The following is an 18876-nucleotide window of genomic DNA, read 5'->3' as shown; positions in this document are numbered from 1 at the left end:
ATGCCTTAATTTTTTTAAACACAAAATAAGATGAACATATAAATAAACAAATTAAGAATAATAAGTACATAAGTAAATACATGTTTGGGGATTTGGAATATATTTTAATTCCACTCGGCGTGACTGTCGTATTTAACGGACGCGCGTAGTACGTCCTTTCCGCATTTTGCGTCATTACTGTATTTGCCTTTATGGCAACATGAAGGTCGACGAATAACTTTAGCCTGGCAGCATCGCTCGATGTTCATGTCAACATAAACATCATGGCATTTGTAGGTGGTTCAAAGTACCGGGATAGTGAGCGCAAAAAGGCGACTGCTCCAGAGTGTTATACGCCGTGTTGTTACTGGAAAAAGAAGCGCAAATGACACTGTTGTTGTTGTTGTTGTTGTAAACCTAGTCATTGTAACAAAAAACAATGTAAATCAAATAGAAATATATGTCGTGTTCATCGTGCAAATACAATCCAAAAAGCGCGATGCAAATACAAAATATAAATTCCTCATAAATGACGATGTGACACTATAATTGGTCTGAGTTATTGGGGACTGTTTTTGCCGACGGACTCAATGTGACTGCAGCCTACATTAGTTTACATTGAGCTCCTTACTTTTCTTTTATCCCGCTGCGTATGCATCACTTTGATTTATTTTGTCAGAGAGAGACAAATTGTATATACGCGTCATACCCGCTGTGGCAGGTTGGTGTCAGTTTCATTGTTTTGAGTTTTTTCCTGTTGTCCCTACTGTAGTGACCGCTTATGTTGTACATTTTGTAAAGCACTTGGTCAGCTTTTTCTGTGAAAAGTGCTGTATGATTAAATGGTATTTACGGTATTTAATTAACCTATCTTAAAAAGTACCACTTTTATTTCATGAATAACTCAGGTAAATGGAAAAAATCATGACGGAACAAGGTGGGGCAGTTTAATACTTCTTGAATTTGGATTTCATCTGAATTTAAATTTGGATTACAGTTTAAATACTGCCACCGTTCTGACATGTGGGCTAATACTTTACAGATACTGTAATATGATTGTTCATGGTTTTCAGTCAGTACAGAGTGGAGTCTCATCGCATTGTGTTGTGCAATACAAATTCAAACGTGTTTTGTGCTGCTGTAGAAGCTATCTTATCTCTTGCAGTAGTTAGCTTTCAGGGCTAATTCTGAAGCAGAGAGTTCCTCAGTGTTCGTTCTTATAATAACAATGTCGCTACAGCTTGGTTATTATGCAGTTTACTGAATGTAAATTAAGTATTGGTGACAGTTTTTGAATGCATTTTTAAAGGGATTTAGTGGTAGAATGGATTGCTCCCATTAGCTGCATTGCTAGCCACCAAGAACGAGACAATTTGTATGTTAGAAAGCGAAATAAAACCCCCCAAAAACAAACTTTTGTCTTTTGTCTCTTATAAGGATTGTGACCGACAGGCAACATTCCAAAAAAAGTCCAGTTCCCCATTAAGCAGGCTGACTTTGAAAGCGCTATCCATGCATTACTGTAACACTTCGTATGAACGGTGGCGAGACACAGCTTTCATCTTATCCACTTGTCTTTGTTCACATATTTCAGCAGGAAGGCCATGTGTTCAAAAAAGAGTCTTTAACCACAGGAAAAGGTTTTTAAATTCTGGGTTCTCCTAATTGGCACTATCGCTTGCCATGACTGTTGCTAGCCAAATAGTGTAATGCATGTCCGCTTAGATCTCCGAGACTTCTGTGACAAATGTCTTGCCTTTTTTTATCTGCTTTTAGGCACACTAGGTTTGTGGTGATGTATATAACACCAAATGTACACTTCTGGGCCCTTGTTTGAAATGTGTACTGTGTGGGAAATCCGTACTGTATCTTAAAGCAGCGTACCCAAAAAATTAGAGTCGAATTCATGTACCATCACATAGGATCATGTAAGATTATTAGTAGACTTTACGATGGGTAAGACGTACCATTGTGAAATGCTAAACAGGAAGCAGCCAAAAAAAGGTGTAGCGCTCCGAACCTGCGCGACGTTGGAGTCTTGTCACATACGCCGGGAAGTTATGTAACTATTGCCGTCTGTTAGTTATGGTAATGATTTTTTGGGTTTCAGACATGTTTGAGCAAACAAAATTGCTCAAAAATGTATTGCCGTATTTTCATTAAACTCTCAGGAAATGTCGAAAATAGGAAAAGGAACAATTAATTAGATTTCGGTGTTGATCTGGATAATTAACTATGTTACCTTACGTTTGCGTTACAAGGCTGCACTTCAATGTGTGTGTGTGTGTTCACGTGTGCGTGCGTGTGTGTGTGTATAAAACCTGCCTTGCCGGTGCCATCCATCCATCTTCTTCCGCTTATCCGAGGTCGGGTCACGGGGGCAGCAGCCTAAGCAGGGAAGCCCAGACTTCCCTCTCCCCAGCCACTTCGTCCAGCTCCTCCCGGGGGATCCTGAGGCGTTCCCAGGCCAGCCCGAAGAGATAGTCTTCCCAACGTGTCCTGGGTCTTCCCCGTGGCCTCCTACCGGTCGGACGTGCCCGAAACACCTCCCTAGGGAGGCGTTCGGGTGGCATCCTGACCAGATGCCCGAACCACCTCATCTGGCTGCTCTCGATGTGGAGGAGCAGTGGCTTTACTTTGAGCCCCTCCCGGATGACAGAGCTTCTCACCCTATCTCTAAGGGAGAGCCCCGCCACCCGGCGGAGGAAGCTCATTTCGGCCGCTTGTACCCGTGATCTTGTCCTTTCGGTCACAACCCAAAGCTCATGACTATAGGTGATAATGGGAACGTAGACAGACCGGTAAATTGAGAGCTTTGCCTTCCGGCTCAGCTCTTTCTTCCCCACAACGGATCGATACAGCGTCCGCATTACTGAAGACGCCGCACCGATCCGCCTGTCGATCTCACAATCCACTCCTCCCCCACTCGTGAACAGGACTCCGAGGTACTTGAACTCCTCCACTTGGGGCAAGATCTCCTCCCCAACCCGGAGATGGCACTCCAACCTTTTACGGGCGAGAACCATGGAATCGGACTTGGAGGTGCTGATTCCCATCCCAGACGCTTCACACTCGGCTGCGAACCGATCCAGTGAGAGCTGAAGATCCTGGCCAGATGAAGCCATCAGGACCACATCATCTGCAAAAAGCAGAGACCTAATCCTGCAGCCACCAAACCAGATACCCTCAGCGCCCTGACTGTGCCTAGAAATTATGTCCATAAAAGTTATGAACAGAATCGGTGACAAAGGGCAGCCTTGGCGGAGTCCAACCCTCACTGGAAACGGGTCCGACTTACTGCCGGAAATGCGGACCAAGCTGACACTGATCATACAGGGAGCGAACCGCCACAATCAGACAGTTCGTTACCCCATACTCTCTGAGCACTCTCCACAGGACAGAATGCCTTCTCCAAGTCCACAAAGCAAATGTACACTGGTTGGGCAAACTCCCATGCACCCTCAAGGACCCTGCCGAGAGTGTAGAGCTGGTCCACAGTTCCACGACCAGGACGAAAACCACACTGCTCCTCCTGAATCCGAGGTTCGACTATCCGGCGTAACTTCCTCTCCAGTACACCTGAACGCCTTGCAGGTGTTTTGTCAAAATGCGCTACCCTTAAAAAAGACCTACCCAATGCTACTAAGCAGTGACGTGCTGTCAGGGGAGGCAAGTGAAGCAGTGCCTCAACTTGCCACCAGGGGGGGTAAAAGTCTTAACCATGAGATGTTCAAAAACTAAGTAATACAATAAATTAAGTTTTAATATTTCTCTTTTTGGCAGCACGGTGGAACAGGGGTTAGTGCATGTGCCTCACAATACGAAGGTCCTGAGCAGTCGTGGGTTCAATCCTGGGCTCAGGATCTTTCTGTGTGGAGTTTGCATGTTCTCCCCGTGACTGCTTGGGTTCTCTCCGGGTACTCCGGCTTCCTCCCGCCTCCAAAGACATGCACCTGGGTATAGGTTGATTGGCAACACTAAATTGACCCTAGTGTGTGAATGTGAGTGTGAATGTTGTCTGTCTATCTGTGTTGGCCCTGCGATGAGGTGGCGACTTGTTCAGGGTGTACCCCGCCTTCCGCCCGAATGCAGCTGAGATAGGCTCCAGCTCCCCCCGCGACCCCAAAAAGGGACAAGCGGTAGAAAATGGATGGATGGATGGATGGATTTCTCTTTTGGTCTATGCTTTCTATTTGATTTTGGTGTGGTTCCTGTATATTTTGATCATTTCCATGGTCAAAATCGCGGAAATTCCATGTTTCCTGATGAAAATAACGCGGCAGACGAGAAGTGAGGCAGACACAGGTGGTGCCTCCATGGCTACACACAAAGTGTATTGAGCGTGTGCGTGCGAGGGGGCGTGTGCTTGTTGCCGCGGGGAAAAGGCAGGCCATGAGGCAGCAAGTATCTCTGCCTCAAGGTAGGGGGCGATACATCAAAAGTTCATGAACTGCCAACACCGTTTAACCCTTAAGAAGTAGAAGAATAAAACAACAGACAACAACTGCTACGCTTCCTGCAAACTATGATGCTTTTTCGCCCTAAAAATGGAGGATTTGATTTCTAAAATAAGGAATTTTTCAAGACTGGACTTTCAATCAAAGCAAGGAGTCATTAATATTGGGAGACCAACGCCAGAGCTGCCAGATTTGATTCAAACGAGTGTGGTCCGAGGACAGAAAATAAGGCGTTCATTTCACAAGGATTGGTATACTGGAAAATAAAGACTTTGTGGCTGTGCTACAAAAAGCTTCTTTATTGCTTTTCCTGCCTTTTATTCTCAACAAGTGACCGTGTTTGGACCCAAATGGGATATACTCAGGTGGCGACTTGTCCAGGGTGTACCCTGTATTCCGCCCGAAAGCAGCTGAGATAAGCTCCAGCAACCCCGAGAGGGACAAGCGGTAGACAATGGATGGGATGGGATGGATCTGAAAAAGCTGCCAAGAAGCCTCGAAAAACATGAAAGCTCATCTGCCCACATTCAAGGTCAGATTTCTTTAAAACGTTTGGAATATCACATATTGATCTGGCTCTAAATGAACAACGGAGACTAAATATCAGCATCCACAATGCCAATGTAAAGTAAAATCCTGAGATGTTAAAAGACCTGATAAACACCACTTGCTTTTTGGGGAAACAGGAGCTTGCAATTGGTGGCAATTATCTCATTTGAGAAAGAGAGACTTTTAAAACTCAAAGAAAAAGAGAAAAAGGAGGACGTCTACAACAAAGTCATAGAGATCTTCGTCCAGAAGGAAAGGCAAATGGACTTCATTTACAACTAAAGGTAAGATATACTGTCTAGTGCAGGGGTCCCCAAACTACGCCCCGCGGGCTGGATGCGGCCCACCAGCGTCCAAAATCCGGCCCGCGGGAAGTCCCAAGTTAAAAATATATATATATTATTAATATTTTTTAAAATCTGTCCTTTCTAATCCATTTTCCACTGCTTGTTACTCTCTGTGTCTCCTAGCCGCTCAGGCATATCATAGTGTCTAAATCGATAACGTGACATCATTGCGCTCGCGCTGCAGTGTCAGGTGCAACAAGTGCACACTCTTTCAGTCAATTAGTGCGCGAGGAATATATATACAGCCCGGCCTCGGTCAAGTTGTTTTAACCCAATGCGGCCCCCGAGTCAAAAAGTTTGGGGACCCCTGGTCTAGTGTCTGCTCTGCAGTGTTGTGTTAATTATGTGCTAAGTGTGTTGAAATGTTTTATTCTTGCATCATACTGTGTGTTTTTGTGATTTTGAGCCGGTGCCATTGCATCATACTGTCATGTTTGTAATTCTGACTTGTGAGTCAGTGACTTAGCATCATACTGTATGTTTGTAAATCTGACTAGTGGGTCAGTGCCTCCCCAACCTCACACCTCACTGCACGTCACTGCTACTAAGCATGTGCAAAACATTTCCTCGAACAAAATAACAAAATTAACCAATTTGTGTAGACTTACCTCATGTAGACTTTGTCATTCGCGCTAAAAACAAGTATTTATTTTGAATGATATTTCTTTCATTGTGTATTCTGACCAGTAGGCATGTAGACTCTTACAACGTGAGGAATGTTCACATTGTATGATAATGGACAGTAAACAAAGCATGTCAACAATTAAAGTGTGAGGAAGTTCACATTGACGCAAATAATAGTAACTTACATTTTTGTTTTCATCACCATTGTTTAAACAAGAATAGCAACTGGTAACTTTTTTCGACCAAGCAGCTCATTCAGATAAAACACCAGCTACAACTACACAGCTGTGTAGTGCTTGGCAGTGCAGCCATTGTTAAAAAGAGTGATTGTCATTCCTTATCGAATGCAGATAGGTTGTTGTATGTGCACTGAGTTCCAAAAGCCATAGATCAGGGGTCACCAACGCGGTGCCCGCGGGCACCAGGTCGCCCGTACGGACCAGATGAGTCGCCCGCGGGCCTGTTCTAAAAAAAAAAAAAAAAAAAAAACATTTAAAAAAAAACATTTTATTTTTATTTTTTAAAATAAATCTACATAGAAAAAACACAAGATACACTTTCAATCAGTGCATCAACCCAAACAACCTCCCCCATGCACACTCATCCACACCCACTCACACAAAAGGGGTTATTTCTTTCTGCTACCAATATTCTGGTTCCCACAACATAGACAACACATCTGCAAGGGACACAGTCCCTCAAGCACACATGATTGTATAGGCTGCTGGTCCACTAACATTTTCATTAATTACTATTTTTTATGTAATTATTTTTATATTGTTTTACTTTCTTTTTTATCCAAGAAAATGTTTTTTATTTATTTATCTTATTTTATTTTATTTTTTAAAAAAGGGCCTTATCTTCAACAGACCAGGTTGTCAATGAAATTAGATTTGTTTAAAGGGTTTTTTAAACCAGGCCCAGTCCAGATAATGTCCAAGTCGGACTCAGCAATTCATGTACACAGAAAAAAATTAGGGAACACAACAGATTGCATATAATTTATAAACAAAATTACATTTTCAAAATAAGCATTTATGTACAGTCCAGATTATGTCCAGGTCACTCAAATTAGGGAACACAACAACAGATATCATATAATCTATAAACATAATTATACTTTCAAAATAAGCCTTTGAGGACTTCTCATCTTTTTTTTAATGTTTTTTGGCATCATTATCGTTTTCAACCATGTAACTTTCTAAAGTTAGAAAATACTGAATAAATGTTTTAAAGAAAGCAATACTAAGTGAATATCTGTTTTTGGCCTTAAAAATAAACATTTTACCGAGTACTATAATTAAATTGACTAAATCATGATTGTCAATGAACTCTCCTAAAATAACAGAAACCACATTAAGCTTCATAAACAAACCAATCCTTAAACACATTTTTTCAACTTCCACCCAAAACAAAGACACAATATGACAATACCAAAACAAATGCAGGGTGGATTCAGGCTCCTGACAACAAAATCGGCAATCATCTGACTCTGTCATATTCCATAATTTTAACATTTTCCCTGTGGGTAAGAAGTTATAAATAATTTTAATTTGAAAATAACGATTTTGCACATCGATAGTGGTTTTATAGATTAGTTTGAATATGGCATCCCATGGCAACGGGCAGTCAAAAAAGTCCTCCCATTTTCCATTTGTGTTGTATTAGGCAGCCTTCAAAGATTTCTTTATTAAATAAAAATTACATATTTTTGTATTTATTTTAGTTCCTTTTTGCCAACTAGAATTTCTTATTAGAGGTTTACAAACTAATAATTTAGTAGTTCCATAATTAATTATTTGTTTCCATCTTTTCCCAATTACTCCAGTTAGTTGATAAAATTAAAAGCTTGAGCAAGCATCACCATACATAGCTCTAAATTAATCATACTTCATAATTTTACCATTCTCATTGATAATATCATTGACAAAAATGATTCCTCTTTCAAACATATTTTTCCAAAAGAAAGGCTTTCCATCTATTACAATATTAGAGTTCATCCATATTAACTGATGCAAAATATCGTCTCTTTTTTCTGGCACATAAAATTGAAAACACCACTATGAGTGGATTGTTTCCTTTATGAACCCCGCCATGTTTCCCAGCAGACTCTCTGGGAGGGGATCACTTGTAAAAAAGGATACAATTTCTTTTGATACAGTACATGTTTTTTGTCCAACAGGACATTTGTGTACCACTCAATGTTTAAATACATCTTTGGAACAATTGATGCTTTTAAAGACAGACACATAGCTTCAAGGTTGAGAAGTTTCAGGCCCCCATATTCATACTCTTTGTACAAAACCTTTCTTTTAATCTTTTCTGGTTTGCCGTTCCAGACAAAATCGAAGACCCTCCGCTCATAAATCTTAAAAAAGTTTTGTGATGGAGCTGGTAATGACAAAAACAAATAAATAAATTGAGGAATAATTAACGAGTTGGCAATAGACATTTTACCATACGAGGTTAGGGATTTCCCTTTCCATAATTGCATAATTTTGTCCAGCTTTCTTAGTCGATTATCATAATTTACTGAGCCTAGATCTTCCAGATTTTCTGGGACAACAACACCAAGTATGTTAACTGGTCCATCTGTCCACAAAACAGGCACTTTGCATTCCATTCGAAAGGACGTTCCCTTTAGATTTCCGATCGTTAACATTTTACATTTATCATAATTAAGCTTAAGGCCAGATTGCTGTGAAAATATGTCCAAAAGATTAAGAAGGTTCCGCAAACAATGAGGAAAAATCTTATCTTTGTGAATCAGCCTTTTCTGACATGAACTTCATCAAGAACAAACACAGAACACGCCTCACTGATGCACATCTGCAAGACTCACTCAGAGTTGCAGTGTCAAGTTACACACCAGAGTACAACACACTAGTTAACAGCATGCAATGCCAGGCTTCCCACTAACTGACAAAGAAACAGATAACAGATTTGGTGTCCAGTTCAAAGTGTGACATGATTTAAAAATTTGAGAGTTTACTTTTGTATTTTACATGAGTTATTATTTGTACAAATGTGGTGCAAAGTAATTCATGATTTGTTAAAAAAAATGTTAGTGGCTAGCTAGTTAAAATGGGATATTGTGATTTCACAAGACTGTCTTAGAAGTGATCATTTGAAAATGTTCAATTTGAAAAATGTGCACTTAGAGAAAATATAAAAATAAAGTGTTGCATATTGATATTTATCTGTTTCTATATATATTTATTGTGAGAAATCATTAAGATGATCAGTGTTTCCACAAAGATAAATATCATTAATTATTAATAATAACAGAGTTAAAGGTAAATTGAGCAAATTGGCTACTTCTGGCAATTTATTTAAGTGTGTATCTAACTGGTAGCCCTTCGCAGTAATCAGTACCCAAGAAGTAGCCCTTGGTTTCAAAAAGGTTGGTGACCCCTGCCATAGATGTTATGTAACTGGGCCGGCACGCTGTTTATATGGAGGAAAAGCGGACGTGACTGAGGACAGCATGCGGCCGTTATAGAGTGAAGGTTTCAGGTGAGAGAGGACACTAAAGGTACGCCCCCAGTGAGCATATAGTGCTCCTATGAGCATTGTAAATAAAAAAATTGCCGAAAAACACATCACCAACATGGACGAGGTGCCGCTCACTTTTGACATCCCGGTGAAGCACACTGTGGAGAAGAAGGGGACCAGCATGGTAGCGAATCGATACACACAACGGGGCAATAGAAGTCGGCTTTTACTGTTGTGCTAGCTTGCTATGCTAATGGACAACGAGACTGACTTTGAAAATGGGGAGAGGGAATCTGGCGTGTTTGATGGAGAACTTGCCGAGCTGTTCATTTCGGACACAGAAGATGAGGACTTTGATGGATTTGTGGACGAGGATTGATCAAAAAACACTATGTGAGTACATTGATAAATACTTCAATAAAGTACAACCCAACTCAGCTTTGATCCTGCTGCCTTCTTAAAACAGCGTCCATGCATGCTAGCATATGTTTTAAGCTAGCGTATGTTTAACCATGCCTGCGCCCAAAAATATGCTGCGCCTTATTTATACGTTAAATACAGAAATAGCACCCGTAACTGACACGGCGCCTTTTAATACGGTGCGCCCTATGGTCGCGAACATACGGTATAGTGGCTTCGATAATGGGAACCGGTTCTCAAAAAGGGATTGGAATCCATGGAATCGGTTCTTTTCTTATCGAACAATCGGGAGAACCTGTTTCGAACATCATCCGTAGTATTGGGTCCCATTTTTATAATCTTTGGTATGACTCGGCCGGGGTTTGAACTCACGACCTACCAATGGGGAGGACAGATAACTTTGCTTAGTGCTTCATTGTATGTCTCGGACAATTGCGGCATGGACGAGTTCTATACCAAGATGAAAAGCTCTGGGTCATCTGGTTAAGCAGCTAAAAGCTAACATTATTGAGATGGCGACACATTTACTGATGTTATTGAGGTCAATGGCCCACGTTATTGTTGTTTATTATTAGCCATTAGTCGCAGCTAAGTCAAGGGCTGACATCACTGTGAAAGACTTTTCCTTGTCGTTGGGTTCTTTCTTGGACCAATATCACAACGTGACACTTTTCAGCGGAGGATTTACAAATCTTTTATTTTTCTCGTGGAGCACATAAAGGTTTCTCTTGCAATCAGTCTCTGGTGCTTTTTATCAGTCTCTCTTTCTGTGCTTTTCAGCAGTCCGTGTGTCGTGCGTCCACTCCCCGTCCGCCCACTCATGCTCTCCGACGCTGCTAATAAAGAGACAGGTGATTAGATAACTCGTTCCAGCTGAGATATCCACTCACCTGTCATCCGCTTCACAGCCGGCTCCTGCACATGCTCCGCCCGCAGGCGCCGCGTGGACCACGCCCCTTCCACATGCCTCCACCGCCAGTCTCAGGCCGGGCAGCCGTCCGGCCGCGTCAACTCCCCCCCAGAGGGCCGTGAGAGGAAGTCGGCCACGGCCATCTGCGTCCCCGGCCTGTGGACCACCTGGAAGTTGTAGGGTTGCAACGCGAGGTACCACCGGGTGATCCTCGCGTTGGCATCCTTCATGCGGTGGAGCCATTGGAGCGGTTTGTGGTCCGAGCAGAGGCTGAAGGTGCGCCCCAACAGGTAGTATCGAAGAGCCCCGACCGCCCACCGGATGGCGAGGCACTCCCTCTCTACCGTGCTGTACCTCGCCTCCCGGTCCGAGAGTTTTCTGCTAATGTACAGGACGGGGCGGTCGACGCCCCCCACCCGCTGGGACAGCACCGCCCCCAGGCCCCTGCCCGACGCGTCCGCCTGCAGACAGAAAGGGGAGAGGGCTTTCTTCACCTTCTCAAACACCTGCTGGCACTGCTCCGTCCACTGGACCAGATCTGGAGCACCCTTTCGGGTGAGGTCAGTCAGTGGGCTGGTCAGGTCCGCAAACCGGGGAATGAACCGACGGTAGTAGCCCGCCAGCCCCAAAAAGTGCCTCACCTCTTTTTTTGTCTTGGGGGGTGGACAGGCTGCGATAGCCGGCGTCTTGTCCATCTGCGGCCGCACCCGCCCCCCCCCCCCAAGTGGTACCCCAGATACTGTACCTCCCTCCGGCCAACTGCGCACTTCGCCGGGTTGGCGGTGAGCCCCGCCCGCCTCAAGGACTCGAGCACCGCCCCCACCCGCCGCACATGTTCATCCCAGCTGCCACTCTGGATAATGACATCATCCAAATAGGTCGCCGCGTATGCCGCGTGCGGGCGGAGCACCCGGTCCATGAGACGCTGGAATGTGGCGGGCGCACCGAACAAGCCAAACGGAAGTGTCACGAATTGGTATAATCCTTCCGGAGTGGAGAAGGCCGTTTTTTCCCGGGCCTCTGGTGATAAGGGAATCTGCCAGTAGTCCTTGGTTAAATCCAGGGTCGTAAAAAACCGAGCAGTGCCTAGCCGATCCAGGAGCTCGTCGACCCGAGGCATTGGGTACGCGTCGAACCGTGATATTTCATTCACCTTGCGGTAATCCACACAGAAGCGCACCGACCCATCCTTCTTCCCTACCAGAACGATGGGGCTGCACCACGCACTGTGGGATTCTTCTATTACACCCAACTCCAGCATGGATTTTAATTCTTCCTGAACCACTTTGCGTTTGTGTTCGGGGAGCCTGTATGGCCGAGATCTCACCGTAACACCCGGGCTGGTCTCAATATGATGTTGAATAAGGCTCGTGCGGCCGGGCCGAGAGGAGAACACATCAGAGAAGCGCCGCTGCAGTTTAGCAACATCCGCTTTCTGCGCTAAAGTGAGCTGGTCGTCACAGGGCAGACGAGGAGGCGGGGCCGAGCGCGGGACCTCTGGCCCCAACTCCTCCTCCTCCCCCACTACCGTTACCATGGAAACAGGCTCCGCCTCCCTCCATGCCTTCAGTAGGTTTAGATCAATCAATCAATCAATGTTTATTTATATAGCCCTAAATCACAAGTGTCTCAAAGGGCTGTAGATGGTAAATTTGTGTGCCTCCGCCCCGGTCCGAGCGCCGAACCTCGTAGTCCACATCACCCACTTGCCGTGTGACCTCAAAAGGACCTTGCCAGCGCGCAAGTAATTTGGAGCTTGAAGTTGGGAGCAACACAAGCACTTTGTCTCCCGGTGAAAATTTTCTTAGCCGAGTCCCCCTGTTATACGTGCGCTGCTGACGTTCCTGGGCACGGAGCAAATTCTCACGTGACAAGTGCCCCACCGTGTGGAGTTTTGCTCGCATGTCCATGACGTACTGGATTTCATTTTTGCTGGAGCTTGGACCTTCCTCCCAGCTTTCCTTAATTACGTCCAGCACTCCGCGCGGCCTCCGGCCGTACAATAACTCGAAAGGCGTAAAGCCGATTGAGGCCTGGGGTACCTACTGCATCGCAAACATTAGGGGCTTCAGCCATTTATCCCAATTTGGTTTGTCCTTGTGCGTGAACTTACGGATCATGGTTTTCAGCGTCTTGTTTAACCGCTCCACCAGCCCGTCTGTTTGTGGGTGGTATACACTGGTGCGGATCGCTTTAATTCCCAGTAATCCGTATAGTTCCTTTATTGTGCGCGACATAAAGGACGTGCCCTGGTCAGTCAGAATGTCTTTCGGGATTCCGACTCGGGAGATGACCTGAAACAGCGCTTGCGCCACGCTCTTGGCGAAGATAGAGCGCAGGGGCACTGCTTCGGGGTAGCGCGTTGCGTAATCCACCAGGACTAACACAAAGCGATATCCCCGTGAGCTCGGGTGGAATAGTTCGATGAGGTCCATTCCAATTCTCTCGAATGGGACCTCCATAAGCGGCAATGGGCGCAAGGGTGCCTTCGGGATGGCCGCTGGATTCACCAGCTGGCAGTCCGGGCAGGCCGCGCACCAGCGGCGCACGTCTGCCCGGATGCCCGGCCAATAGAATCGGACCATGACCCGATTGAACCCCTGCGAACCCCCCGCTGGCTCCCGCTCGGCACCGCCGGATGAACTCGCGTCGCCACTGAGAACGGCGCGGATACCCCCCTGTCCTACTGTCCGTGAACGCACCCCCACACATTGTGTCACAAGCTGGTGAAACCCCGGCCAATTTGTCCCTAAAATTATGGGGTGCGTCAGGTGCACGCTTACGGCAACCTTAACCCTATGCTTTTGTCCCTTATACCAAATTTCTACTGGCACAATAGGGTACGCGTGCACATCCCCATGTATACACCTAATTCGCCCATGTGTCCAATGCCTCAACGCCCCGGGTCGAACCAGGTTCTGGTGGATCATGGACTGTTTGCAGCCCGAATCCACCATGGCCCGGTATGTACTCCCTTGTACCCTTACCGGGACACAATATGTCTCCCCTGGATCGGGGGAGGGCGCTGGAGGGCCGGCAACCCGCGTCACCTGTCCCACCTCCAACATGGAGCACTCTCGTCTCACATGACCGGGCGGCCCGCACCTCCAGCACGCCTGCCCTGGTGTTCGAGGTGCCGTCTGCGGGGGAAGCACCCTCTTAGCAGCGCCGGTAACCTGGAAATAAGGAGCAGAGGAGAGATTATATCCCCGGGCCCCCCCCTTTGATGAGACTCGTGGGTGTGGTGTCTTGGGCCGTGGGAGCATGTGCGAGGCGGTAACCTGCTCGCGGGTCGAGGCCTTCTCTGCCGGGCAGGGCCGTGACTCTGGGGTCGCTGTCTCCTCTGCGTGGACGAGCCGTCTGTGCGGGGCCGGTGTGGGTCGTTCCGCCGTCTTCGGGGTCGCCTTCTCCCTTTGGACCGCCAGGTGGTCCTCTGCCCAGGTCACCGCTGACGTCAGGTCCCGCGGCCGGTGGTACCGGACCCACGCCGATGTCTGTGCCAGTATGGACTCGAGAAACTGCTCCAGCAGAATCATCTCGAACATGGGGGCGTCCTGTTCTCGCGGTTTCAGCCACCGTGCCGCCGCATCCCGGATCTGGTGGCTAAAGGTGAACGGGCGGTCCTCGGGCCCCAGCCGCATGGCTCGGAATCGGCGTCGGTGGTCCTCTGTCGAGCTGCCGACCCGGTCCAGTATGGCTCGCCGGAGAGCTGCAAACTGGACTCTGGCGGCCGCCGGCAGACTCAGCGCTGCCCGCTGCGCCTCCCCCGCCAAGAGCGGCAGCAGCCTCACCCCCCACTCTTCTTCAGGCCAGTCACATGCCACCGCCGTGGCCTCAAAAATGTCCATGTTTGCCTGGGGGTCTTCTGCTTCCGACATGCGCTGCATGGAGGTGTGCGCTTTGATTGTCGCTTCCCCTCCCACCCAACTCATCAGCGCCTGCAGGATGTTGGTTTGTTGCCGGGAGGTCTCCAGCTGCTGCTGACTCGCCGCCGACACCTCCGCCAGCACTCGCCCAAGTGCCTCCAGGGGAGTTGGAGCTGACATTTTTCTTTCTTCCTTTTTCTCTTCGGTCCAAACCTGGTTGGGCGCCAATTGTGAAAGACTCTTCCTTGTCGTTGGGTTCTTTCTTGGACCAATATCACAACGTGACACTTTTCAGCGGAGGATTTACAAATCTTTTATTTTTCTCGTGGAGCACATAAAAGGTTTCTCTTGCAATCAGTCTCTGGTGCTTTTTATCAGTCTCTCTTTCTGTGCTTTTCAGCAGTCCGTGTGTCGTGCGTCCACTCCCCGTCCACCCACTCATGCTCTCCGACGCTGCTAATAAAGAGACAGGTGATTAGATAACTCGTTCCAGCTGAGATATCTACTCACCTGTCATCCGCTTCACAGCCGGCTCCTGCACATGCTCCGCCCGCAGGCGCCGCGTGGACCACGCCCCTTCTACAATCACTTTATTTAAAGACAACAAAATAAAACAGCCTGCCAATCTATTGAGTTAATAGAGAGTGTCAGTATTTGCTAAATGTTGTTGTTTATTTGTTTTTTATTATCTTTGCCAGGAGGTTATGTATTTGCTGGAGGTTTATTTAGTAATTTTGAGTAAACTTACAGGAAATGTCAGAAATAGGAAAATGAACTTTTCGGGATGATCCAAATCCAAAATTAAAAAGGGTTCTTTACCAGTGGTAAACCAGTGGCACTCTACCGTGCTTTTTTAGTTCTCAATGGGTTTTAAGTAAGTGACTTTTACAAAGAAAATCATGGTTCAATCTGTTAAGCATTCTTTACTCTGTGTCATGTGTGACAGGTGACACCACACTGTCATCCTGCTACTGTTTGTGTACTGTAATTATATTTAAATAGATAGAACTCATATGCAGAGCAGTGAACATCCCTTATCATCAACATTTGCAAACCTAATAAATGTTTGTTTGATTGAATGAGTTGGTGACTGATCATTTTGATCATCTATAAATTAGAAAAACCGTAAATAAATTGTGCAGTTTTACAAAAATCACTGAAGATTTTAATTGTATTATCATTACTTGTAAATGGTTCAAATACATCACTAAATAAATAAACATCTATTCTATAGTATTTTGTTGTTATGAAATAACTATAATGGATAGATTTTAAGGATGTGCTTTTTTATAACATTTGTTCACATTATGTCTTTACATTTCTTCTTCCTCAAGTCATATTTTCTGTTATTTTGTCAGACTGGATTATTGTTCTTTCACTACAGAGTACAATGGAAACTTATTGATAGACACAAGTGATGCCAAATGTGATTATACCACAATTTATGTGTGTGTTTTAGGTCTAATGATCAATATGTCGCTGCTGTTCTATTTTGGAATTTTAGAGTGATCTAAAAGCCTCAAACAAGCCCATCAATCAATATTTGTTTTCTCCACCTAAATGTCTTTCTAACTTGGTTAACCTGCCATTTGGGACATAGCACCAGTTGACTTTTTACTGGAACAATAACACAAAAACATAATAGTTAACTTCAAGTCATCATGTTCTTGATGTGAATTGAATTATATAGCACTTTTTTACCTAGGAACTCAAACTTTACATAGTGAAACCCATCATCTACATGCTACATTTAAACCAGCGTGGGTGGCACTGGGAGCAGGTGGGTAAAGTGTCTTGCCCAAGGACACAGTGGCAGAAGCGGGAAACGAACCAGCAACCCTCAAGTTGCTGGCACGGCCACTCTACCAACCAAGCCACGTCATCCGGATGTTTTCATGAAACACTTTACAAAATATCTGGAAGGTATGAATTTGCATTGTCCTTTATGAAAAATTAAAATATCTAATCCAGCTTAATCTACTCTCACAATGGCTGTCATTGACACATTACAAAAAGATTCCCACATCTTTCGTAGTTCCACAAATGAATGAGCACTTTTCACAAGGTCTCCATTTTTCAACTGATGTGAACTGATCAACTGATCATTCAACTCATTCAAAACTTCCAGGTGATCAATTTGATACATTTCAACAATTCCTCACATCAATATTTCCCATACATTAATGTATTTTTTGTGACCCTCTGCAAAGAAATTTGGACTGCCACAAATATATAGGTTAGTGGCAGTAAACATCATGACTACGCTTCTTTAACACAGTTCATTAGGTTCGTGACAAAGGGGAATTCCCGCACGAATGAAAAGTGAAAGACGGGAAGTGTTTCTAGCGTCATGCAATTATAATAGCTGTGTATGAATTTGGCGGCCACATCCTTCACAGTGTGCATTTGTGCTGGCATCATTGTGATGCGTGAAGACTGTTCCAATTTGCAAACCCTCCAATGGTCCTTGGAACAAATGTGTCCGACTCTCCCATTAATTTAAAGTGAGCATCAGGACTAGCCTTTGTATCCATCCATATTGAATATAATAGAACGTTACTGTTATTCCACTTAAAAAGTATGGGGTGCTAAATGTAAAAGTTCAGTCACATTTTTTGAGTAGGTTCTCACATTTAACTCACTTTTCTCACATCAGAATCAGAATCAGGTTTATTTGGCCAATTATACTTGCATATACAAGGAATTTGTCTTCAGCAGTAGTTGGCTCTCCAAACATACAACAAATAGACAAGTACACATTCACTCAGCAAGCAGTACTTTAGGTGCATACTTTACAGCAAGACATATACTAGTCAACTATCAACATTATATATAAGTAAGACTATACAAGATTTTGTGCAAAGTACAAATATGTGCATAAGAGAGGTATATAGTGACAAAATAAATGTAGAGAAAGAGTAGTGCAAAAAAATGTTACATCTCAACCTAAATCTTAAATATAAATATTAAATCTAAACCTAAATGTTAATTATAAATATAACTATTACATCTAAAATCTAAATGTGAGCGCTAAATGTTAAATCTAAACCTAAATGTGGATATGAATTAAAGTCGTCTTCCTTTCGTCTTTCGGAGATGCGCCCATCAATCAGATGGCGGTGCTGTGTCATGCTGGCAGGAAGATGGAAAAGAAACATATTAAAATGCGCACATCAGAATGGGCCGGATCCGAACCTCTTACCAAATGGGTTACGGGTTATACTTGTATAGCGCTTTTCTACCTTCAAGGTACTCAAAGCGCTTTGACACTATTTCCACATTCACCCATTCACACACACATTCACACACTGATGGCGGGAGCTGCCATGCAAGGCCCTAACCACGACCCATCAGGAGCCATTGTGAAGTGTCTTGCTCAAGGACACAACGGACGTGAAGAGGTTCGTAGAAGGTGGGGATCGAACCAGGAACCCTCAGGTTGCTGGTACGGCCACTCTCCCAACCTCACCACGCCGTCCCCATGATCAAATGATCATGTTTTCATCATTTAGCTCACACATCAGACATATTCTTTAGAACTGTCAGCTGGCTGCTGCATAAAACCTATACGACAGTGATTGCGTTGTTTACAGCAATGTAATGTTCATATGTGACACAATCATGAAGTTACAGTGCAGCGAAATGATGAAAGACACATACAAATAGAAATAATTGTAATACATCAGATTGCATGCCTCGGTGTAATTAAAGTTAAAGTACCAATGATTGTCACACACACACTAGGTGTGGTGAAATTTGTCCTCTGCATTTGACCCATCCCCTTGATCACCCCATGGGAAGTGAGGGCAGTGGGCAGCAGCGGTACCGCGCCCGGGAATCATTTTTGGTGATTTAACCCCCAATTCCAACCCTTGATGCTGAGTGCCAAGCAAGGAGGTAATGGGTCCCATTTTTATAGTCTTTGGTATGACTCGGCCGGGGTTTGAACTCACAACCTACCGATCTCAGGGCGGACACTCTAACCACTTGGCCACTGAGTTGGAACAATTCCATTCAATTGTCAAACGTGGAAGTGCAGCGTCAGGTGTTTGAGTGTCTAATTGTCTTTATGCAACACACCTTACACTAGTGATGGGTTGATGAGGCCTCATGAAGCGTTTCGACACATTGCAAAACTGTATTGATACTGTGTCGATACTATGTCACTAAATACTGACATCTGCTGGACATTAAAAATCCCTACAGGCAGCCTATGGACCGACTCAACT

Source organism: Entelurus aequoreus, linkage group LG02, assembly GCF_033978785.1.
Source record: "Entelurus aequoreus isolate RoL-2023_Sb linkage group LG02, RoL_Eaeq_v1.1, whole genome shotgun sequence".
NCBI lineage: Eukaryota > Metazoa > Chordata > Actinopteri > Syngnathiformes > Syngnathidae > Entelurus > Entelurus aequoreus.
This window is presented reverse-complemented; position numbering follows the sequence as displayed.